At 46.1% G+C, this 26,666-nt stretch overlaps 1 pseudogene; it reads right to left on the bottom strand.

Moving 5' to 3' along the window:
* Positions 1–6,075: 6,075 nt before the first annotated feature.
* LOC142213433 (angiopoietin-4-like) lies at positions 6,076–26,400 on the bottom strand (annotated as a pseudogene).
* Positions 26,401–26,666: the final 266 nt, after the last annotated feature.

The following is a 26,666-nucleotide window of genomic DNA, read 5'->3' as shown; positions in this document are numbered from 1 at the left end:
ATCGAACCCTATTATAGTCTATGGGGGGAAAATGCTCGTTTCAGGGGTAGGCAACATTCGATCAAATTGAGGGTCGGGCTGGATCCTCCATGCAGTCTTCTCCTTGCAGCGTCCCCGTGGCGTCTTCCGGCTCTTCATTCACTCTGCCAGGCATCGGGCCTGGGAAGAGCCGACTGCGCATGCCCGCACTACAAGCGGACATGCGCAGTCGGCTCTGCCCAGGCCCGATGCCTGGCAGAGTGAATTCAGAGCCGGAAGACGCCGCGGGGAAGCTGCACGGAGAAGACTTCTAAAGGTAGGAGAAGAACCAGCGTTGATTGGCCGACTGTATAGCATTCGGCCAATCAATGCTGGTTCTGCATCGAACTTTTCCATTCGAATAGCGAGTGGAACTCGATCGAGTACGAGTATTTCGAATACCGTAGTATTCGATTGAATACCTACTCGATCGAGTACTACTCGCTCATCTCTACACACCATGTTTATGTCAGGCATTAGAAACTTGAACAGATAGTCATTGGACGTTCAGACATGACTTGCGTCACTTCATAGTATCTAAGCCAGATAACACTAAAACCAGCACAATACACACTGTATATTAGAAAAACAACTGGTATGTGCAATATTCTAAGCACATCCACAATCCATATTTTTTCAGAAAGTTGTGTATGTGCTTGGGATCACATCTTCTGATCTGCTGCTTCACATCGTTGTTTTTCCAGTCTACTGTGTGTATTGTGTTGGCTTTAGTCTTATCTGGCTTTGATATCATGATGTGACACAAGTCATGTAGGGAAGGTTGTCTTACCTTCTGTACAATGTTGTCCAAATACATGACCAGACGGGAAATAATTATCCACAACCTAAACTTACCAATTCTGTAGGTCGAGTCTTTTGAAGACAAAGTGAAAGCAGGGACAACATTGGTGCCCTGGGGACTGGATGTGGCTCCCACCCTTCGTAAACAAATTTGCTTGTTGAAATTCTTCAGGGCGAGGAAAATTGTGCATGGGATATTCCACATAGTCGTATTTCCAGTCTAATGACTGTATTGTGTTGGTTTTGGGAATTGGTTCTCTGGCTTTGAAGTCACGATATGATGCAAGTAGGTTTGAGCCAATTTTGACTTTTCAGGATCAATTTTGAAATCCGATTTCCGATCATTTTTCATTCGAACCCGATCTCGATCCCAATTCCGATCCCAATGCAAGTCAATGGGATTTTTTTACTAATCGGAGATCGGATTTTAAAAACAATCCTATTCACTATACAGCATGGAATCTAACAATTGAACACTTTAATTGTTAGAATGCATGCTGTGTAATGAATCACTAAGTAGTCAGAGGATTTATTTTTTTAATCCTCTGGCTACTTAGTCCCCACTGGTGTCCACTTACCTGCAGAGATGGCTGGTCCGGTGCCCAGTGTTCTGGTTCTTCTTCGCCCCGCTGCCTCCTGCCTCCCAAGTTAGGAGATTGTGGGCGGGTTAGGAGAGTGTGGGTGGGTACTGCCCTGTACCCGCCCACACTCTCCTAAGTCACAATCCCCACCTTCTTCCTAGCTCTTTAACACTAACCCGGGAGGCGGGGGCAGCGAGGTGAAGAAGAACAAGAACACCGGGCACCGGACCAGCCATTTCTGCAGGTAAGTAGTTACTAGAGATGTTATCTAGTCTCCCATTAGAATGAATGGACGCAGCCGGCGCGCAGGGGGTTAAGGCTGTGTGCCGGCTGCTTCCATTCATTCCTATGGAACCACAGCAGAGCCTTCACACTGAGTATACACTCCGCTCAGAATGAATGGAGCGTATGCTCAGTGTGAAGGCTAACATTGTTAGCTTTTCCCACAATGCTTGGCCAGTAGCAAAGCATTGTGGGAAATAATCACCGATCTCGATCCCACCTAAAAAGATCGTTTTCGGAATTCTGATCATGATCGTGAAATTTTCTCGATCGCCGATCGGAATCCGATCTTTACCGAACACGATCGCTCAACCCTAGATGCAAGTCATGTTTGTTGTTCAACATCTGGCTTTTGATCTGCTGCATGAAGTTTGTGATACTTGACAAAGGTTTAGGCCACAGGCCCAGTGTTTTCAGCTGGCAAGAAAATACATGAAAAAATGTGGCGTTAGGCTAAGCCGCACGTAGTAAACCACAGCCAAAAAGTGCAGCGGAAAAAACTCTGGCAGAAACTTATTGAGTTTTTTTCCCCTCTCTGCTTCAATTACACCGATACGGAAAACATCAGCGTTTCCGTAGATATAATTGACTTGCCGCGATTTACCAAAAATACAACATTTTTTGAAATTGCAGTGGATGTTTTTTTGCAATCTCGTCCACTTTGTAGATACTGTAAACAGCCAAACCATGGCAATTACACTACGTAGGCCAATGGCCTTAAGCAGTCCCAGCTAGAGATTGGCGAACCTCTTATAATTCTTTTGTTTGGATTTGTGTGGCTCGGAAAAACTGCGGCTGCAATGCATCACGGTTCTTCTCACAGCACTTAAGACTGAAAGTTTACTGAGTTTTCCTCTGCCGACTTTGTTACAATTATACCTATGGGGAAACCGCCAGCGTTTCCTTAGGTATAATTGACATAATGTTTTGACATGCAGCTTTGGAAATCATGGCGTGTCCGCACTGCGGTTTTTACCGGAAAGTAGGCATAGGATTCGCTTGAATCCCATCCACTTTGCCCTTACTGTAAGGCTCCGCAATTTTTCCTATAGTGTTTCTGCCGTGGCCAAATCGCAGTATTTCCATCCCGTGCCTTATGCATTTAACATTTAAAATGCAACAAAAATTTCTTTTTTCCCGGGGTAAAGGTGCTTGCCTGCACCCCAAGAAGGACCAAATGGAATTAAGACCACGCAATTAATTTTGATCCCAGTAACCTTGATAAACACATCGTCTACTTTTTATCCCAGTAAATGACATGGCCTCACAACTATTATGAATTTATGGTCACATAACAATATTACACTGCTCTTGTTGCAGCTTATCTCAGGTTCTGATAAAGCCAGGTCTGGTATCTCTCTATGTAAACACTCAGGTAACCCTCAGTGGATTCTGTACATGCATTTGCATATTATCTGATCTGCTCCAGACAGTGCTGACACACTGGATGGGAAAACCCCTTTAATCCAAATTGGCAGTTTCCCAATTTTAAACATGCGGGAAAAAGAAAATCTAATTTATCACAAAATTCTAAAACAACGAGAGCTATGAAGGTAGCCAGAAGTCACAGACTTCTCCTCAAGCTGAGGAGGATTGAGTAAACTAGGTGTCAAGTGGCTCTTAGATCAGCCTAAACGCCATAGCAGGTGGATCATCGACACCAAGAACACGCTCATTATATGGCGTCCCAGCGAGCTGCTGAGATGCCGGAACAATCACAGGCATGGTGTGAGGAACAAGTTCAGCAACAGGACAGCTTTAGAGCTGCCGAAACGCCAGAGCAGGTGGATCATCGACACCAACAACACGCAGATGAAGTTGCGAGCACAGACTAATAACTAAATAAATGTTATTGATTTTAATCATTTTAAAAACAATATTTAAAAGTATGTAAATCATTAGAATGAATCTTTTTAAAATATATATATATTTTTTTTTAATTAAAGGAATCCTTACTTTATTTCAATAAATTTTATCTGGCTCAAATAAATCCAAAAAAATAAAATTTAAATTTTAAATTAAAATTTAAATTCTGATACAAAAAATATATTTGTTTTTTAAATATCTTGTCAGATTTTTGGGGGGAAAAGAAAAAAAGATATGGGCTGTATATTATAAATATCTCCATTGGAGACGTCTGATATCTGTCAGTTGAAGCAAATTTGCTTCTGGGCGTTCTTCAGGGAAAGGAGACTGGAGGATGTACATGGAATACTGCACATAGTGGTTTTTCCAGTCCATTGGGTATTGTGCTGGTTTTGGTTGTGTTATCTGACTTTGTATCATTGTGATGTCTGGAAGGTTCATTGTCTGGCTTTTGTTCTGCCCCTTGAAGTTAGTGGTATTTGTGATAGTACAAATGTCCAGACTGGAAGTCGTTAGTCTGAGAATATTTGATGCTACTGATATTTTTAAGCCTGAAATACATGGGTTAATTAAATAATATTAAATTCATGATGTTTTTAGATTTTGTTTCTGCCAGTTTGTAACACAGAATTTTCTCATTAAAAAGTCCAGCGAGCCACGTAGCAAGCCACAGCCAAAAACTGCTGCGGGAAACAGTGTGGCAAAAATGCATTGCGATTTTTCCTGCAGCACCTTTCATAGAAAGTCTATAGAGTTTTCTATTATACCTATTCAGTATATGCCAGCGTTTCCATAGATATAATTGACATGCTCCGATTTCCAAAGACGTGAGCATTCTTGAAATCGCAGCATTTCCGCTACAGATTCTTTTAGCCAGAATCTCATCCACAATGCAGGTAATATAAAATGCAGCATTTTCTTGCATGACCAAAACTCTGAGTTTCTTGGAATATGGGGCCAAATTCCACCATGTGATTGTAGTCTTAGATGACTGTTAATACATCACCATATATGCCTGTACAAATATATCATAGATACTTACTGTTTCCCAAAAATAATATTTAATTTTCAACTGATTATTTGGCATAATAGGCATACCTTTCATTACATGCTAACCGATTAGTGGTAGTGTGTTCTATCAGATTTCCCCATCTCCATCGCCCCCTACCTCTGCGCCATTGGAATTTTCATTGCTCTAGGGCTCAGTATTTGAGTGGTTTAGGGGCTTGAGAGCTTAATAGGTTGACCAAGTTGAGGGTTTGATTTCTTGAGGGTTAAGGTACCACCCTTATAGGTTCCTAAGAGAAATGACAGTGTTCTACACTATGTTTTATAGATAGGTTCCTAGGAGCCCTGACAGAGTCATACACTGTGTTTTATAGATAGGTTCCTAGGAGTCCTGACAGTGTTATACACTATGTTTTATAGATAGGTTCCTAGGAGTCCTAAGAGTATTCTACACTATGTTTTATAGATAGGTTCCTAGGAGCCCTAAGAGTATTCTACACTATGTTTTATAGATAGGTTCCTAGGAGCCCTAAGAGTATTCTACACTATGTTTTATAGATAGGTTCCTAGGAGTCCTGACAGTGTTATACACTGTGTTTTATAGATAGGTTCCTAGGAGTCCTGACAGTGTTCTACACTATGTTTTATAGATAGGTTCCTAGGAGCCCTGACAGTGTTCTACACTATGTTTTATAGATAGGTTCCTAGGAGTCCTGACAGTATTCTACACTATGTTTTATAGATGGGTTCCTAGGAGTCCTGACAGTATTCTACACTATGTTTTATAGATAGGTTCCTAGGAGTCCTGACAGTGTTCTACACTATGTTTTATAGATAGGTTCCTAGGAGCCCTAAGAGTATTCTACACTATGTTTTATAGATAAGTTCCTAGGAGCCCTGACAGTCTTCTACACTATGTTTTCCCGCAGTGCTTTTCACACAATCCACAGATGTTTTCTTCTGCAGACTTTCTGCTTCCATTATATCACAGTGTTCCGCTGTGCGTATTTTCCCACAATATATAGATGGGATTTAGTAATCCACTATGTAAGGACTGTAAAACACTACATTTTTGTCTGCAGTATTTCCACTGTGGCCAAAAATGTGACATTTACGTCATGTGGGTCCTTGGTCTTTGGAGGCATGGGGCTTTCAGGCCTCCATTCTCCTGATAGCGGGGGTCTCAGCCATCAGACCCTCAACTTTCTGTTACCTATTCACTATCTTGGGGATATGGGAAAAGCGTCTTTAATGAGAAAACTCCTTATATTGACTCCCTATTATTTCTATATGGTATGGTCTGTACCCTGTATGGTACATGGTGATACATTTTCAAGACCTTTAGCACTTTATGGACACAAATTTCTAAGATAACTTCAAATTTTCTTTAACATATTAAGACAAACACATCCCAAATGATAGAATTTGACAATATTTATTTCAAAAATGAATTTTTTAAACATATATTTTACACCTAAATGTGGGTCATCACATGGAAGGGAACAGGAGAATCCTCCTATTAATGAATCAGATACATTTTACTGAATTTCAAGGACTCGTAGGGTCTCCATGTTGGCCATAACACCGATGAGGTCCTATGTCTATGGTTTGGTGGTTCTCGCCAGACACCGTTCAGATTTGTTATTCCGCAGGCATTATACCACCACCCCGCGTGGAATAGATAACTGCAGCTGACAAACAAGATGCTCCCATACATGCACGCTTGCTGACAATTGTCATTGACAACATCCGGAGTGCTGAATAAGCTCCCGTACTGGTTGGAGCCGCTAAGTTTTGAATCTCCAAGGAAGGCGTCTCCTACAATGTACATATGGAACATGTTTGTCACCATTCATTGAAGTATAAGATTAATGTTTTTGCATTTTTAATATATTTATTTTATACCCACTCACCTGCTGTACCCAAGTAATTACTGACGGACAATTTGTAGAAGTTCTCTGCGTTTCCTACGCTAAAGGAACCGTATTCTGCATAGTCTTCAAAGCCATTAAAGTCCCCGAGGCTGATGTGCAGTTTGGAGGGTCGGCCGGGCTGGTGGGTCAGGGCGTGAATGTACTCGAGGCCAAGCCAATGTTCACCTGGAACAACAAAAAGACTCAAATATTTAGACTGCTAGTCGTAAACTGACTAATCTCAACTAAAGGGATCTGTCCAGGGGCGTATCTACCATAGAGGCAGAGGAGGCGGCTGCCACAGGGCCCGGGCCATTAGGGGGCCTGGTGAAAGCCGCTACCGCTGCGTTTTTTTTTTTTTTTTAAATAGGCCGTTACGGGCCCTATTCACTTGCCGATCCTGGCTGGGCTGGGATCGGTAAGTGACACCGCGGGCCCTACAAATACTATCATTATACTCAGGGGTCTTTGCAGACCCCTGAGTATAATGATCGGCGGACCGAGAGAGGTAAGGGAACATAACAAATACTGTTACTTACCTCTCCACGATCCTGCCAGGCCTCCTTCCTGACGTCACATGAACCCAGCCTGCGTCCCGGGTCATGTGACCTCTGACGTCATTTCAGAAGGACAGCAGCGGAGAAGACAGCGCAGGAGCCAGGGACAGGTAAGAAACAGTAATTTTTTATGTTTCTATTCCCCCGGGTCTCCAATTATTATACTCTGGGGTCTGAAAAGACCCCAGAGTATAATACTTGTTTATGGGTGTCCACTATGGGGTATAATACTGTGTGTAGTAGCCACTATGGGGGATAATACTGTGTGCAGGGGCCACTATGGGGGATAATACTGTGTGTAGGAGCCACTATGGGGCATAATACTGTGTGCAGGGGCCACTATGGGGCATAATACTGTGTGTAGGAGCCACTATGGGACATAATACTGTGTGCAGGGGCCACTATGGGACATAATACTGTGTGCAGGGGCCACTATGGGGTATAATACTGTGTGTAGGAGCCACTATGGGGGATAATACTGTGTGCAGGGGCCACTATGGGGTATAATACTGTGTGTAGGGGCCACTATGGGGATAATACTGTGTGCAGGGGCCACTATGGGACATAATACTGTGTGCAGGGACCACTATGGGACATAATACTGTGTGCAGGGGCCACTATGGGGGATAATACTGTGTGCAGGGGCCACTATGGGACATAATACTGTGTGCAGGAGCCACTATGGGGTATAATACTGTGTGCAGGGGCCACTATGGGGGATAATACTGTGTGCAGGGGTCACTATGGGGCATAATACTGTGTGCAGGGGCCACTATGGGGCATAATACTGTGTGTAGGAGCCACTATGGGACATAATACTGTGTGCAGGGGCCACTATGGGACATAATACTGTGTGCAGGGGCCACTATGGGGTATAATACTGTGTGTAGGAGCCACTATGGGGGATAATACTGTGTGCAGGGGCCACTATGGGGTATAATACTGTGTGTAGGGGCCACTATGGGGATAATACTGTGTGCAGGGGCCACTATGGGACATAATACTGTGTGCAGGGACCACTATGGGACATAATACTGTGTGCAGGGGCCACTATGGGGGATAATACTGTGTGCAGGGGCCACTATGGGGTATAATACTGTGTGCAGGGACCACTATGGGACATAATACTGTGTGCAGGAGCCACTATGGGGTATAATACTGTGTGCAGGGGCCACTATGGGGGATAATACTGTGTGCAGGGGTCACTATGGGGCATAATACTGTGTGCAGGGGCCACTAAGGGACATAATACTGTGTGTAGGGGCCACTAAGGGACATAATAGAGTGCGGAGGAGTGCGGAGGGGGGCCGGTCGAGGTCTTCGACGTCGGTGTCAGTTGGGGGGGGCATGTGAAAAGTTCGCCACTGGGCCCCGCCATTCCTAGTTACTAGAGATGAGCGAACACTAAAATGTTCGAGGTTCGAAATTCGATTCGAACAGCCGCTCAATGTTCGTGTGTTCGAACGGGTTTCGAACCCCATTATAGTCTATGGGGAACAGATACTCGTTAAGGGGGAAACCCAAATCCGTGTCTGGAGGGTCACCAAGTCCACTATGACACCCCAGGAAATGATGCCAACACCTCTGGAATGACACTGGGACAGCAGGGGAAGCATGTCTGGGGGCATCTAACACACCAAAGACCCTCTATTACCCCAACATCACAGCCTAACAACTACACACTTTACACACTCAATACCACCTCTCTGACAGTAGGAAAAAGTGTATTTGGCACTTGCAGTGAGGAGAGCTTGTCACCAGCAGTGAATCTGGCCCTTGTAGTAAGTTGAGGTTGGCACCAACATTTGTTTTGAAAATCAGGGTGGATTGAGCCTCTAACCAGCAGAGTTTGGGCAAATTCATGGTGGAGGGAGCCTCTAAACAGCCCAGTTTGGGCAAATTCATGGTGGAGGGAGCCTCTAAAAACCCCAGTTTGGACCAATTCATGGTGGAGGGAGCCTCTAACCAGCCCAGTTTGGGCAAATTCATGGTGGAGGGAGCCTCTAACCAGCCCAGTTTGGGCAAATTCATGGTGGAGGGAGCCTCTAACCAGCCCAGTTTGGACCAATTAATGGTGGAGGGAGCCTCTAACCAGCCCAGTTTGGACCAATTAATGGTGGAGGGAGCCTCTAACCACCCCAGTTTGGACCAATTCATGGTGGAGGGAGCCTCTAAACAGCCAAGTTTGGACCAATTCATGGTGGAGGGAGCCTCTAAAAACCCCAGTTTGGACCAATTCATGGTGGAGGGAGCCTCTAACCAGCCCAGTTTGGGCAAATTCATGGTGGAGGGAGCCTCTAAACAGCCCAGTTTGGACCAATTCATGGTGGAGGGAGCCTCTAACCAGCCCAGTTTGGACCAATTAATGGTGGAGGGAGCCTCTAACCAGCCCAGTTTGGACCAATTAATGGTGGAGGGAGCCTCTAACCAGCCCAGTTTGGACCAATTAATGGTGGAGGGAGCCTCTAACCAGCCCAGTTTGGACCAATTAATGGTGGAGGGAGCCTCTAACCACCCCAGTTTGGACCAATTCATGGTGGAGGGAGCCTCTAAACAGCCAAGTTTGGACCAATTCATGGTGGAGGGAGCCTCTAAAAACCCCAGTTTGGACCAATTCATGGTGGAGGGAGCCTCTAACCAGCCCAGTTTGGGCAAATTCATGGTGGAGGGAGCCTCTAACCAGCCCAGTTTGGACCAATTAATGGTGGAGGGAGCCGCTAAACAGCCCAGTTTGGGCAAATTCATGGTGGAGGGAGCCTCTAAACAGCCCAGTTTGGACCAATTCATGGTGGAGGGAGCCTCTAAAAAACCCAGTTTGGACCAATTCATGGTGGAGGGAGCCTCTAAACAGCCCAGTTTGGGCAAATTCATGGTGGAGGGAGCCTCTAAACAGCCCAGTTTGGGCAAATTCATGGTGGAGGGAGCCTCTAACCAGCCCAGTTTGGACCAATTAATGGTGGAGGGAGCCTCTAAACAGCCAAGTTTTGGGAAATTCATGGTGGAGGGAGCCTCTAACCAGCCCAGTTTGGACCAATTCATGGTGGAGGGAGCCTCTAAACAGCCCAGTTTGGGCAAATTCATGGTGGAGGGAGCCTCTAAAAAACCCAGTTTGGACCAATTCATGGTGGAGGGAGCCTCTAACCAGCCCAGTTTGGACCAATTAATGGTGGAGGGAGCCTCTAAACAGCCAAGTTTGGACCAATTCATGGTGGAGGGAGCCTCTAAAACCCCCAGTTTGGACCAATTCATGGTGGAGGGAGCCTCTAACCAGCCCAGTTTGGGCAAATTCATGGTGGAGGGAGCCTCTAAACAGCCCAGTTTGGGCAAATTCATGGTGGAGGGAGCCTCTAACCAGCCCAGTTTGGACCAATTAATGGTGGAGGGAGCCTCTAACCAGCCCAGTTTGGACCAATTAATGGTGGAGGGAGCCGCTAAACAGCCCAGTTTGGGCAAATTCATGGTGGAGGGAGCCTCTAAAAACCCCAGTTTGGACCAATTCATGGTGGAGGGAGCCTCTAACCAGCCCAGTTTGGGCAAATTCATGGTGGAGGGAGCCTCTAAACAGCCCAGTTTGGGCAAATTCATGGTGGAGGGAGCCTCTAACCAGCCCAGTTTGGACCAATTAATGGTGGAGGGAGCCTCTAACCAGCCCAGTTTGGACCAATTAATGGTGGAGGGAGCCTCTAACCACCCCAGTTTGGACCAATTCATGGTGGAGGGAGCCTCTAAACAGCCAAGTTTGGACCAATTCATGGTGGAGGGAGCCTCTAAAAACCCCAGTTTGGACCAATTCATGGTGGAGGGAGCCTCTAACCAGCCCAGTTTGGGCAAATTCATGGTGGAGGGAGCCTCTAAACAGCCCAGTTTGGGCAAATTCATGGTGGAGGGAGCCTCTAACCAGCCCAGTTTGGACCAATTAATGGTGGAGGGAGCCGCTAAACAGCCCAGTTTGGGCAAATTCATGGTGGAGGGAGCCTCTAAACAGCCCAGTTTGGGCAAATTCATGGTGGAGGGAGCCTCTAACCAGCCCAGTTTGGACCAATTAATGGTGGAGGGAGCCTCTAAACAGCCAAGTTTTGGGAAATTCATGGTGGAGGGAGCCTCTAACCAGCCCAGTTTGGACCAATTCATGGTGGAGGGAGCCTCTAAACAGCCCAGTTTGGGCAAATTCATGGTGGAGGGAGCCTCTAAAAAACCCAGTTTGGACCAATTCATGGTGGAGGGAGCCTCTAACCAGCCCAGTTTGGACCAATTAATGGTGGAGGGAGCCTCTAAACAGCCAAGTTTGGACCAATTCATGGTGGAGGGAGCCTCTAAAAACCCCAGTTTGGACCAATTCATGGTGGAGGGAGCCTCTAACCAGCCCAGTTTGGACCAATTAATGGTGGAGGGAGCCTCTAAACAGCCAAGTTTGGACCAATTCATGGTGGAGGGAGCCTCTAAAAACCCCAGTTTGGACCAATTCATGGTGGAGGGAGCCTCTAACCAGCCCAGTTTGGGCAAATTCATGGTGGAGGGAGCCTCTAAACAGCCCAGTTTGGGCAAATTCATGGTGGAGGGAGCCTCTAACCAGCCCAGTTTGGACCAATTAATGGTGGAGGGAGCCTCTAACCAGCCCAGTTTGGACCAATTAATGGTGGAGGGAGCCTCTAACCACCCCAGTTTGGACCAATTCATGGTGGAGGGAGCCTCTAAACAGCCAAGTTTGGACCAATTCATGGTGGATGGAGCCTCTAAAAACCCCAGTTTGGACCAATTCATGGTGGAGGGAGCCTCTAACCAGCCCAGTTTGGGCAAATTCATGGTGGAGGGAGCCTCTAAACAGCCCAGTTTGGGCAAATTCATGGTGGAGGGAGCCTCTAACCAGCCCAGTTTGGACCAATTAATGGTGGAGGGAGCCGCTAAACAGCCCAGTTTGGGCAAATTCATGGTGGAGGGAGCCTCTAAACAGCCCAGTTTGGGCAAATTCATGGTGGAGGGAGCCTCTAACCAGCCCAGTTTGGACCAATTAATGGTGGAGGGAGCCTCTAAACAGCCAAGTTTTGGGAAATTCATGGTGGAGGGAGCCTCTAACCAGCCCAGTTTGGACCAATTCATGGTGGAGGGAGCCTCTAAACAGCCCAGTTTGGGCAAATTCATGGTGGAGGGAGCCTCTAAAAAACCCAGTTTGGACCAATTCATGGTGGAGGGAGCCTCTAACCAGCCCAGTTTGGACCAATTAATGGTGGAGGGAGCCTCTAAACAGCCAAGTTTGGACCAATTCATGGTGGAGGGAGCCTCTAAAAACCCCAGTTTGGACCAATTCATGGTGGAGGGAGCCTCTAACCAGCCCAGTTTGGGCAAATTCATGGTGGAGGGAGCCTCTAAACAGCCCAGTTTGGGCAAATTCATGGTGGAGGGAGCCTCTAAACAGCCCAGTTTGGGCAAATTCATGGTGGAGGGAGCCTCTAACCAGCCCAGTTTGGACCAATTAATGGTGGAGGGAGCCTCTAACCAGCCCAGTTTGGACCAATTAATGGTGGAGGGAGCCTCTAACCACCCCAGTTTGGACCAATTCATGGTGGAGGGAGCCTCTAAACAGCCAAGTTTGGACCAATTCATGGTGGAGGGAGCCTCTAAAAACCCCAGTTTGGACCAATTCATGGTGGAGGGAGCCTCTAACCAGCCCAGTTTGGGCAAATTCATGGTGGAGGGAGCCTCTAAACAGCCCAGTTTGGGCAAATTCATGGTGGAGGGAGCCTCTAACCAGCCCAGTTTGGACCAATTAATGGTGGAGGGAGCCGCTAAACAGCCCAGTTTGGGCAAATTCATGGTGGAGGGAGCCTATAAACAGCCCAGTTTGGGCAAATTCATGGTGGAGGGAGCCTCTAACCAGCCCAGTTTGGACCAATTAATGGTGGAGGGAGCCTCTAAACAGCCAAGTTTTGGGAAATTCATGGTGGAGGGAGCCTCTAACCAGCCCAGTTTGGACCAATTCATGGTGGAGGGAGCCTCTAAACAGCCCAGTTTGGGCAAATTCATGGTGTAGGGAGCCTCTAAAAAACCCAGTTTGGACCAATTCATGGTGGAGGGAGCCTCTAACCAGCCCAGTTTGGACCAATTAATGGTGGAGGGAGCCTCTAAACAGCCAAGTTTGGACCAATTCATGGTGGAGGGAGCCTCTAAAAACCCCAGTTTGGACCAATTCATGGTGGAGGGAGCCTCTAACCAGCCCAGTTTGGACCAATTAATGGTGGAGGGAGCCTCTAAACAGCCAAGTTTGGACCAATTCATGGTGGAGGGAGCCTCTAAAAACCCCAGTTTGGACCAATTCATGGTGGAGGGAGCCTCTAACCAGCCCAGTTTGGGCAAATTCATGGTGGAGGGAGCCTCTAAACAGCCCAGTTTGGGCAAATTCATGGTGGAGGGAGCCTCTAACCAGCCCAGTTTGGACCAATTAATGGTGGAGGGAGCCTCTAACCAGCCCAGTTTGGACCAATTAATGGTGGAGGGAGCCTCTAACCACCCCAGTTTGGACCAATTCATGGTGGAAGGAGCCTCTAAACAGCCAAGTTTGGACCAATTCATGGTGGAGGGAGCCTCTAAAAACCCCAGTTTGGACCAATTCATGGTGGAGGGAGCCTCTAACCAGCCCAGTTTGGGCAAATTCATGGTGGAGGGAGCCTCTAAACAGCCCAGTTTGGGCAAATTCATGGTGGAGGGAGCCTCTAACCAGCCCAGTTTGGACCAATTAATGGTGGAGGGAGCCGCTAAACAGCCCAGTTTGGGCAAATTCATGGTGGAGGGAGCCTCTAAACAGCCCAGTTTGGGCAAATTCATGGTGGAGGGAGCCTCTAACCAGCCCAGTTTGGACCAATTAATGGTGGAGGGAGCCTCTAAACAGCCAAGTTTTGGGAAATTCATGGTGGAGGGAGCCTCTAACCAGCCCAGTTTGGACCAATTCATGGTGAAGGGAGCCTCTAAACAGCCCAGTTTGGGCAAATTCATGGTGGAGGGAGCCTCTAAAAAACCCAGTTTGGACCAATTCATGGTGGAGGGAGCCTCTAACCAGCCCAGTTTGGACCAATTAATGGTGGAGGGAGCCTCTAAACAGCCAAGTTTGGACCAATTCATGGTGGAGGGAGCCTCTAAAAACCCCAGTTTGGACCAATTCATGGTGGAGGGAGCCTCTAACCAGCCCAGTTTGGGCAAATTCATGGTGGAGGGAGACTCTAAACAGCCCAGTTTGGGCAAATTCATGGTGGAGGGAGCCTCTAACCAGCCCAGTTTGGACCAATTAATGGTGGAGGGAGCCGCTAAACAGCCCAGTTTGGACCAATTCATGGTGGAGGGAGCCTCTAAAAACCCCAGTTTGGACCAATTCATGGTGGAGGGAGCCTCTAAAAACCCAGTTTGGACCAATTCATGGTGGAGGGAGCCTCTAACCAGCCCAGTTTGGACCAATTAATGGTGGAGGGAGCCTCTAAACAGCCAAGTTTGGACCAATTCATGGTGGAGGGAGCGTCTAAAAACCCCAGTTTGGACCAATTCATGGTGGAGGGAGCCTCTAACCAGCCCAGTTTGGACCAATTAATGGTGGAGGGAGCCTCTAACCAGCCCAGTTTGGACCAATTAATGGTGGAGGGAGCCTCTAACCACCCCAGTTTGGACCAATTCATGGTGGAGGGAGCCTCTAAACAGCCAAGTTTGGACCAATTCATGGTGGAGGGAGCCTCTAAAAACCCCAGTTTGGACCAATTCATGGTGGAGGGAGCCTCTAAACAGCCCAGTTTGGGCAAATTCATGGTGGAGGGAGCCTCTAACCAGCAGAGTTGTGGGAAAGCAGGGTGGAGGGAGCCTCTAACCAGCAGAGTTGGTGGAAATCAGGGTGGAGGGAGCCTCTAACCAGCAGAGTTGGGGGAAATCATGTTGGAGGGAGCCTAGTATTAGCAGAATTGTGCAACGCTTATGGTGGATGAGTATGAGGATGCGGAGGAATTGGAGAGGTTGAGTACAGACATGGAGTTTCATGTTGGGGTGCTTTACACAGGTGGGCACAAAAATGAAGGCTCTATCCAGTGGTGGTTCATTTTTATCAAAGTGAGCCGGTCGGCACTCTCAGCTGACAGACGGGTGCGCTTGTCAGTGATGATGCCACCGGCTGCACTGAACACCCTCTCAGATAGGACGCTGGCGGCAGGACAGGACAGCACCTCCAAGGCATATAGGGCAAGTTCAAGCCACAGGTCCAACTTCGACACCCAATACGTGTAGGGCGCAGAGGGGTCGGAGAGGACAGGGCTGTGGTCGGAAAGGTAGTCCCGCAACATGCGCCTATACTTCTCACGCCTGGTGACACTAGGACCCTCCGTGGCGGCACTTTGGCGAGGGGGTGCCATCAAGGTGTCCCAGACCTTAGACAGTGTGCCCCTCGTTTGTGTGGACCGGTGAGAACTTGGTTGCCTACTGGAGGAACTGCCCTCCCTGCCGCCAACGTCACATGCTGGAAACATCTCCATCATATTCTGCACCAATTGCCTGTGGCAAGCATTGATGCGATTGGCCCTCCCCTCTACCGGAATAAAAGATGAGATGTTGTTTTTATACCGGGGGTCAAGGATAGCAAAGATCCAGTACTGGTTGTCCTCCATGATTTTGACAATACGCTTGTCGGTTGTAAAGCACCCCAACATGAACTCAGCCATGTCTGCCACAGTGTTAGTTGGCATGACTCCTCTGGCCCCACCGGAAAGTTCAATCTCCATTTCCTCCTCATCCTCCATGTCTACCCATCCGCGCTGCAACAATGGGACGATTCGAAGTTGCCCGGAAGCCTCCTGTATCACCATCACATCATCGGACAACTCTTCTTCCTCCTCCTCCTCCTCCTCCTCCTCCTCCATTAAACGCAGTGAAGCGGACAGATGTGTGGACCTACTCTCCAGCTGTGACGGATCGGATGCTATCCCTAACTCCTCTGTGTGATCTGAGTTATCCCTGATGTCAATCAGGGATTCTCTCAGAACACACAAGAGCGGGATTGTAAGGCTCACCATCGCATCCTCAGAGCTCACCCTCCTTGTGGACTCCTCAAAGACCCGTAGGATGTCACAAAGGTCTCTCATCCATGGCCACTCATGGATGTGAAACTGAGGCAGCTGACTTTGTGGCACCCTAGGGTTTTGTAGCTGGTATTCCATCAAAGGTCTCTGCTGCTCAACCACTCTATTCAACATCTGAAACGTTGAGTTCCAGCGTGTGGGGACGTCGCACAAAAGCCGGTGTTGTGGCACATGCAGGCGTTGCTGGAGAGATTTTAAGCTAGCAGCGGCTACTGTCGACTTGCGAAAGTGGGCGCACATGCGCCGCACTTTCACCAGTAGCTCTGGAACATTGGGGTAGCTCTTTAGGAAACGTTGCACCACTAGGTTGAAGACGTGGGCCAGGCATGGAACATGTTGGAGTCCGGCAAGCTCCAGAGCTGCTACCAGGTTCCGGCCGTTATCACAAACGACCATGCCTGGGCCCAGGTGCAGCGGCTCAAACCATATTGCCGTCTCATCGAGGAGGGCATCCCTCACCTCGGAGGCAGTGTGCTGTCTGTCCCCCAAGCTGATCAGCTTCAGCACAGCCTGCTGACGTCTACCAACGCCAGTGCTGCAACGTTTCCAACTCGTAGCTGGGGTCAATCTAACAGCGGAGGAGGAGGCGGTGGCGGAGGAGGAGGCGGTGGCGGAGGAGGAGGCGGTAGAGGAGGAGGAGGAGGGGGGTGTTCTTCTCGTGTCCCTGCCAGGAATGTTAGGCGGGGAGACGAGGTACACCGGGCCAGTTTGGGAAGCAGTCCCAGCCTCAACTACATTCACCCAGTGTGCCGTCAGTGAAATGTAGCGTCCCTGTCCGCATGCACTTGTCCACGCGTCGGTGGTCAAGTGGACCTTTGTGCAAAGCGCGGAACTAAGGGCCCGCCTGATGTTGAGTGACACGTGCTGGTGCAAGGCGGGGACGGCACACCGGGAGAAGTAGTGACGGCTAGGGACGGCATAGCGAGGTGCCGCAGTTGCCATCAGGTCCAGGAAGGCGGGAGTTTCAACAAGCCGGAACGCCAACATCTCCTGGGCCAGCAGTTTAGCGATGTTGGCGTTCAAGGCTTGCGCGTGTGGGTGGTTAGCAGTGTATTTCTGCCGCCGCTCCAATGTCTGAGAGATGGTGGGTTGTTGTAAAGAAACGCCTGATGGTGCCTTTGATGGTGCAGGAGAAGGAGATAAGACAGGACCAGGGGAGGATGAGGTAGAAGTCAACAAAGTGGCGGAGGCAGATGAAGTGGTGTCCTGGCTCGTCCTCTGGAGTGCATCGCCAGCACAGTCAGCAGTGGCAGTGGCAGAGGCAGAGGCAGTGGCAGTGGCAGTGGCGTGAACGGCAGGCGGCCTTTGTCCTGCCGTTGCTGCCTGCCACTGATTCCAGTGCTTGGATTCCAAATGACGGCGCATTGAAGTGGTGGACAGGTTGCTCTTCTCAGAGCCCCTAATCAATTTCGAGAGGCAAATTGTGCAGACAACACTATATCTGTCCTCGGCGCATTCCTTGAAAAAACTCCACACCTTCGAGAAACGTGCCCTCGAGGTGGGAGTTTTTCGGGGCTGGGTACGAACTGGAACATCTTGGGAGATTCCGGGTGTGGCCTGGCTTCGCCTAAGCTGCTGACCTCTGCCTCTGCCTCTAGCTACCCTTTTTGGTGCTGCACCTGCCTCAACATCCACACTACTTTCCCCGCTTGACATCCCCCCTGTCCAGGTCGGGTCAGTGTCCTCATCATCCACCACTTCCTCTTCCAACTCCTGTCTCATCTCCTCCTCCCGCACAATGCGCCGGTCAACTGGATGCCCTGACGGCAACTGCGTCACATCATCGTCGATGAGGGTGGGTTGCTGGTCATCCACCACCAAATCGAACGGAGATGGAGGAGACTCTAGTGTTTGAGCATCTGGACACAGATGCTCCTCTGTTAGGTTCGTGGAATCGTGACGTGGAGAGGCAGGTTGAGGGACAATGAAAGGAGCGGAGAACAGCTCTGGGGAGCAGGGACAGTTTGGGTTATTGTTCTGTAAAGCTTCGGAATTTTGGGAGGAAGGAAGACAAGACTGTTGGGTAATAGGAGGAGAGGAGGCAGAGTCTGACTGGCTGCTGGACAATGTGCTGTAAGCGTTCTCTGACAGCCATTGCAAGACCTGTTCCTGGTTCTCGGGCCTACTAAGGTTTGTACCCTGCAGTTTAGTTAATGTGGCAAGCAACCCTGGCACTGTGAAGTGGCGCAATGCTTGCTGCCCCACAGGAGTAGGCACGGGACGCCCTGTGGCTTCACTGCTACCTTGCTCCCCAGAACCATTCCCCCGACCTCGCCCACGGCCTCGTCCACGTCCCTTTCCGGGAGCCTTGCGCATTTTGAATTCCTAGTTAGAAATTGGCACTGTATACCAGTAGTAAAAATTGTGGGTGCACGTAACCCCAATATATTCTTTGAATTCCCAGTCAGACACTGGCACTATATGGCAGTAGCAAGAAATGAGGGTATTTGTATTCCCAATATATTCTTTGAATTCCCAGTCAGACAATGGCACTGTATACCAGTAGTAAAAATTGTGGGTGCACGTAACCCCAATATATTCTTTGAATTACCAGTCAGAAACTGGCACTATATGGCAGTAGCAAGAAATGAGGGTATTTGTATTCCCAATATATTCTTTGAATTCCCAGTCAGACAATGGCACTGTATACCAGTAGTAAAAATTGTGGGTGCACGTAACCCCAATATATTCTTTGAATTCCCAGTCAGACACTGGCACTATATGGCAGTAGCAAGAAATGAGGGTATTTGTATTCCCAATATATTCTTTGAATTCCCAGTCAGACAATGGCACTGTATACCAGTAGTAAAAATTGTGGGTGCACGTAACCCCAATATATTCTTTGAATTCCCAGTCAGACACTGGCACTATATGGCAGTAGCAAGAAATGAGGGTATTTGTATTCCCAATATATTCTTTGAATTCCCAGTCAGACAATGGCACTGTATACCAGTAGTAAAAATTGTGGGTGCACGTAACCCCAATATATTCTTTGAATTCCCAGTCAGACACTGGCACTATATGGTAGTAGCAAGAAATGAGGGTATTTGTATTCCCAATATATTCTTTGAATTCCCAGTCAGACAATGGCACTGTATACCAGTAGTAAAAATTGTGGGTGCACGTAACCACAATATATTCTTTGAATTACCAGTCAGAAACTGGCACTATATGGCAGTAGCAAGAAATGAGGGTATTTATAACCCCAATATATTCTTTGAATTCCCAGTCAGACAATGGCACTGTATACCAGTAGTAAAAATTGTGGGTGCACGTAACCCCAATATATTCTTTGAATTACCAGTCAGAAACTGGCACTATATGGCAGTAGCAAGAAATGAGGGTATTTATAACCCCAATATATTCTTTGAATTCCCAGTCAGACAATGGCACTGTATACCAGTAGTAAAAATTGTGGGTGCACGTAACCCCAATATATTCTTTGAATTACCAGTCAGAAACTGGCACTATATGGCAGTAGCAAGAAATGAGGGTATTTGTATTCCCAATATATTCTTTGAATTCCCAGTCAGACACTGGCACTATATGGCAGTAGCAAGAAATGAGGGTATTTGTATTCCCAATATATTCTTTGAATTCCCAGTCAGACAATGGCACTGTATACCAGTAGTAAAAATTGTGGGTGCACGTAACCCCAATATATTCTTTGAATTCCCAGTCAGACACTGGCACTATATGGCAGTAGCAAGAAATGAGGGTATTTATAACCCCAATATATTCTTTGAATTCCCAGTCAGACAATGGCACTGTATACCAGTAGTAAAAATTGTGGGTGCACGTAACCCCAATATATTCTTTGAATTCCCAGTCAGACACTGGCACTATATGGCAGTAGCAAGAAATGAGGGTATTTGTATTCCCAATATATTCTTTGAATTCCCAGTCAGACAATGGCACTGTATACCAGTAGTAAAAATTGTGGGTGCATGTAACCCCAATATATTCTTTGAATTCCCAGTCAGACACTGGCACTATATGGCAGTAGCAAGAAATGAGGGTATTTGTATTCCCAATATATTCTTTGAATTCCCAGTCAGACAATGGCACTGTATACCAGTAGTAAAAATTGTGGGTGCACGTAACCCCAATATATTCTTTGAATTCCCAGTCAGACACTGGCACTATATGGCAGTAGCAAGAAATGAGGGTATTTGTATTCCCAATATATTCTTTGAATTCCCAGTCAGACAATGGCACTGTATACCAGTAGTAAAAATTGTGGGTGCACGTAACCCCAATATATTCTTTGAATTCCCAGTCAGACACTGGCACTATATGGCAGTAGCAAGAAATGAGGGTATTTGTATTCCCAATATATTCTTTGAATTCCCAGTCAGACAATGGCACTGTATACCAGTAGTAAAAATTGTGGGTGTATATAGCCCCAATTCTATTGCTAGGGGACTTGCAGGGTATTTCTGGGGTGAAGGTGGGGGGGCACACCGTTGGAACGGGTATCGGGGTATATATCGGGTATACGGGAATACACTGACAGTGTATTCCATTCAGGATCCTGGGAAAGCTGGGTTGCGGCGATTGAGCCCGTCAGTGCCACGTTACACTGACAAGCTTCTCCCTGGAATTTAGCTCTTATAAGAGCTGTTGGTTGTCTTCTCCTTCCTATCCTAGCCTGTCCCTGCCTACCCAGAATCTAAGCCCTAGCTAGCTGGACGGAAACCTCCGTCCTCGGTGAATTGCAAGCTCAGAATGACGCGAACCTGGGCGGCGCTGTTCTTTTAAATTAGAGGTCACATGTTTTCGGCAGCCAATGGGTTTTGCCTACTTTTCTCAACGTCACCGGTGTCGTAGTTCCTGTCCCACCTACCCTGCGCTGTTATTGGAGCAAAAAAGGCGCCAGGGAAGGTGGGAGGGGAATCGAGTAATGGCGCACTTTACCACGCGGTGTTCGATTCGATTCGAACATGCCGAACAGCCTAATATCCGATCGAACATGAGTTCGATAGAACACTGTTCGCTCATCTCTACTAGTTACGCCACTGGATCTGTCTTTCTAACTGATGGGGTACCCATACAATATGGCATCATGTGTTGACTGGTCAGAACCCTCTTATGTCATGAGAATGAAATAGACAAAGTTTTTTTTTTTTTTTTTTTTTTTTTTCATGAATCTGCTTTTAACCAGCCATTGTGCCAATTTTCCAAGGGTTTTACAAAAATATATTTGGTTAGAATTTAAAGAACCAGAAGCTTCATTGTAAATTTTTACTCTTACTATTGTAAGTTTGGTGTTTGCTTTTTTTGAAAATCAAAGTAGTGTACATCTAAAGGGGTTATCCAGAATCAAAAGGTAATTGATACTACTGACCTATCCCCAAAATGGACACCTGGACCCTGTCCAAAGTAACTCTTTTGGCCGCTGGAAGCCACCACAGTTCCAGGTGCCACCAGTATCTGGCCGTATACCTAGTATTTGGTGTCCAGTGGCTGTAATAGATGATTGGGAAGGAGTTCAGTGTTCAGTCCCTGACTGATCTGATACCAATGTCGTATCCGGTGGATAGACCATCAGTATCAATTACCTTCAGATCCTGGACTATCCTTATAACTATTCTGAGATGCATTTCATGTTAAACTTTTAACTAATAAAATTTCATTCTAACATAGGCGTATGTGTAATATTAAACAATGGTCGTCAATTCCCAAAAAATTACAATATAATTGAGCTTAAAGTGGTTGTATCATGGAGGCCATTCCTGTCCATGTGCCATATTGTCTGAAAACCAAGCCCAAAAGGTTCAGTCTTCTTGTGAGACAACATTGAGATGCCAACGTCCACCCATGCAGAAGAGTAGAGATATTTCCACTATTACATTATTCTCTAATCTCATACAGCCTACAGGTTTTTCATTCATCCTTATATTATTTGTATTACCTTGAAGATGTCCAAATCCCCTTGTATACTCGTCCCACATTTCATAAAAACTTAATCCATCCGATCCATCATGTCTTTGTATAGCGGTCCAGCCACCATTTGCAGACATTTCACAGTAGACCTAAAAGGGGGCAGAAAAATGTTATTAAATGTTTTCTTACGATTTTAGATTTTATTTATAGTAGGCCGAATCCGATCCCTGAAACTCGCCAATAATGAGGCTCACAAATATGTGTTCTTCTCCGGAGACAAGTACGAGAATGGACCATTCCTCTCTGGAACAGGGTAAACTTAATGACTAGAGATGAGCGAGTAGTATTCGATCGAGTAGGTATTCGATCAAATACTATGGTATTCGAAAGACTCGTACGCGATTGAGTACCACTCACTATTCGAATGGAAAAATTTGATGCAGAACCAGCGTTGATTGGACGAATGCTATACAGTCGGCCAATCAACGCTGGTTCTTCTCCTACCTTTAGAAGTCTTCTCCTTGCTGTGTCCCTGCGGCGTCTTCCGGCTCTGAATTCACTCTGCTAGGCATCGGGCCTGGGCAGAGCCGACTGCGCATGCCTGCGCTCCAAGAAAATGGACGCTTTGACTGTGAGCGGCCATTTTCTTGTAGTGCGGGCATGCGCAGTCGTCTATGCCCAGGTCCGATGCCTAGCAGAGTGATTTCATTGCTGCACGGAGAAGACTTCTTGGAGAATCCAGCCCGACTCTCACTCGTGGACTTTGTAAGTTCAATTTGAGCGAATGTTGCCTACCCCTGAAATGAGCATTTTTCTCCCATAGACTATAATAGAATTCGATATTCGATTCGAGTAGTCGAATATTGAGAGGCGAATATCGAATATCGAGTATTTAACTACTCGCTCATCTCTATTAATGACTGGATGGTATAAAATTGTTTCTGCTTTTTCTGTCAATCCCATATCCCATAAAATCTGAAGTGATTGCCCATATCACATTCTATTAGGGGACCCGGGGGACCTCCAACATCCAAATATCGATCCCTTATCCTCATGGATAATCCCATTTAAATACTAGTCAGGAGTCCTTACTGTCCTCCCTGAAAAGTGTAGTTAGAGTTTTTGGGCTGTATCCAGTATATTCCACTGGTAGCAAGATTATTAGTTTGCCAAATATCCGAGCAGTCATATCCTATCGGAAATAAGAAGCAAAATGAAATGCATCTAAATTATACCAAATAGTCAATCAAATTTATAGAAATATCCAAAGTGAAATAATGAATGTAAATGATATTTTATATACAGACATCGTTCTAGTTTTGAAATATTTTTTAAATAAAAATTCTAAATTTTCTAATTTCTTACCTTGAATCACTTGATCTTGAGCCTGTAAGCAGAAGAACAAGAGGGATTACTTACCCTATAACCATCTTTACATATGTGTTTATTTACAATAATAACATTTTTACATTTTGAGTATGGGTTAGTTGTTTGTTTTTTTTCCAAAATTGACAATTTTGTTAAATTTAGGCATGAATATGTTATTTGGCAGATCTATTTTAATTCTTGTAGAACACAAAAAAATCTTTTCAAGAGCAGATTTGGTTATTCCATGTAATCTTTATGTTTTTTGGTGCCTTGAATCAAAAAATGACCTCCATTTTGTCATAGGACATCATGTTTCGTGACAATATAAGTAAATGTGTTAAATAAGGCAATACTTCAAAATAAGTGGAAATAGAGTTTTATTACAATTCTTTGTGTATTTACATTTTTATGAGACTCAGTGGATACTGGTCCTTTTATTCATAATACACACTGGGTAATAATCTTTGCTATTATTATCAACAATTAGGCTGCATTTTGTGTGGGTTTATACCATACCATCTCCCACACTATGTAGCATACATATTCTTTCACTCATGATTTTCCCACACTGTGTAGCATATACATCTTTTTTTCTTAGGACTCAAACATCTGGTGACAACTTTTACTATTTATCCATTTGGTTTGACTTTGTCATCATGCTGTCCAGCACATTTATCTCTTTATTTAGTATCTTAATACCTAGCGACAATCTATAGTGTATGTGTCACGTTCGTGTCTATGCCCAGACCCAAAATCCGGACTGCAGACTGCACCGCTAAGGGAACAGGGGAAGGAGACTTTCTCTGATGCTACGGCGGCTGGCTAGGCCCTGCCTGCGGGTGGTGGTCAGCTGTTCCCAAGCTAGCCTTGGGCCCAACAACTCCTGGCTCTCTAACACAAAGACCTAGCCGACAGATAGGGCAAGAGCTACAAGAGAGTTAGGGACTGGGGATACTAAGGTGGTCACCCCTACAGAAACCAAGGTGCAGCTGCAGACAGACAAACGGGATGGGATGTGCTGGACAACAGACACGCAGCACAACACAATACGCAACAAGAGAATGAGGAGAGAGACAGTGGAGAGGGACAGTGGAGACGTGAGGAAAGGGTTAACACAGGACTGGGGCAAAACAAACTGGAACTTCCTCACAAACCACAAGATAGTGCCAGGCAACCAGAGCTGAAGGACAGGGAAGAGTAGAAGTGTGGAGGGACCAACCAGACTCACACACAAGGCAACACTCACACCACTTCCGAGGAAGCTATAGTTTCAAAAACACTCCTCCTCCCTGAGCCACAAATTCTATGCTGGATACAACAAAAACCGGCAACTAGAGAAGCCAGCCCTCCTCCTAATAAAGGCCCCAGAAGCGTCCGATAGGACAATGGTAATGACCAACACCTGAGGCTCAATCTAAAGAACTTCAGGTATACTCCGAAAGCCGATACCAAATGTCCAAACAGATGGTCCAATGGCAAGGAAACCACCAAAAGACTACAAAGCACTGGATCAAATCCCCACCAGAAAAAAACACATAACTAAATCACAAAAATTCAGGTCGTGACAGTGTGTCCATTTGGCTTGACTTCATTACTATGTTATATATGATTTGTCACGGTATATGGCATTTTTCTATACTTGTGATACTTACCCATGTATACTTTTATATACCTACCTTAGCCGAGACTCCAGTCTGATGGTATGTTGTCCTCCCTCGTGTATTCTTTCAAAACATTGATGTATAGATAAAGCTTTTGTACTTTGATTATATTTGGCTGCCCTAGTCACTTTGTTCTTGTTCTTTAGTCCAAATTATGCAAAATATAATTTTTTCACAAAGTCTGTAATATTCTGCTGTCGCTTAAACACTGTATATTCACCACACTTGGAACAGAAACTGTCTCTCAAATGAATACACTTTCACGGAGCCATAACACTGGGAAACACAGTTGAAGAATGACGAGCTAACACGATCTGCGACGTCAAAGTGTGAACAGGCTAGAACCAAGAAAAATAAATTGTATCAAGCCCAGTCATGTGAGAGCCTGAGCATTCAGCTCCCTACATGTTGATGCTGGTTTCCATTAGCTCCCTCTGGCGAATCTGCTCCAGATTCAGGGCAAAATCTACCCCCAAATCCGCAACAACTTCCTCCATGTGAACACACCCTGGAAGTTATTTTCTTTGAGAGTTAAGTTTTTTTGCATTTTATATCTTAAAGGGGTATTCCCAATTGGCTTGTTCACCAACCTGCATACTGTGTGTTCTATTCACTTCCTGGTTTTCTCAGTACATTTGTGGGCAGGGTATCACTTGTTCTGCTATCTATCTTCATTTCAGTACATGTTTGCAGTCGGTAATGAGGGATGGTTGTAAATAAATTAGCACAGTATCACTGGAAGATGCACAGTATGAAGATGATGTAGCAGAGCTGGATTTGATAGGTGATGAGAATCCCAAATTTACATGCTACAGGAACAAGAGTCAGCTTGCAATAAACTCCGTTTTCGTTTTAGGTCTGTGTTTACATACAGAGGTAACAGACTCCCTGTATCAGCCCTCATCAGCAAAATTCAATTAGCCGACCTGATAACTGGAAGAGCAGGAGATAAACAGCTCAGAAATACAAGCTGCTCTGAGCACTCAGCTCCCCTCCCTTCCTGAGAGCATTGAGTTATGTCACTTGTCTTGGCCAAGGAGATAAGCTCATCCCCAGGTCCGTGGTTATGGAAATGTAGTGTAAACAATGAAGTGAATAAATTAAGATAGCGGCCAAACAAAGCAGTTTTGATTAAGCAACGTATTTAGGAAAAGTCTTAAATCCACATAAACTAGCAGTATAGATAGGATCCTTAAGATGGGACATCCCCTTTAAATGCACTTATGTGAATTAATAGTAATATGGACTTTAAATTTGGTGTAAAAACTTATAAATACAACTATACTCACCAGGGTTGTAGTTTGGTGGTTATAGAGATTCACTAATATGAGACATCGGAATAGGTTCATGGCTGCCATGGCTCTGAAAATGTAAAAATTCTTATTAAAACTTAAATTTTTATTAAAACGTAAATGTTTCTATTTTGAAAGTATATTAATGCTACAGTTAATGTTAATTGGAGGAAAATATTCAATAAAATAACATGAAGTGAAGGCAAACAGCACAGGGGGTGTCCCCAATGCTGCGAGAGAACTCTCCAGTGCCATCTCCATCTTCTTCAGGAACTTCCTCTTCCTGTGTCTTCTTCCAGGACAGGCGGTGAAACTTGTAGTCCTCGGGCAGA

The sequence above is a fragment of the Leptodactylus fuscus genome, chromosome 7, assembly GCF_031893055.1.
Source record: "Leptodactylus fuscus isolate aLepFus1 chromosome 7, aLepFus1.hap2, whole genome shotgun sequence".
Lineage (NCBI taxonomy): Eukaryota > Metazoa > Chordata > Amphibia > Anura > Leptodactylidae > Leptodactylus > Leptodactylus fuscus.
The sequence above is the reverse complement of the archived record's forward strand: the minus strand, read 5'-3'. Positions and strand labels throughout refer to the sequence as shown.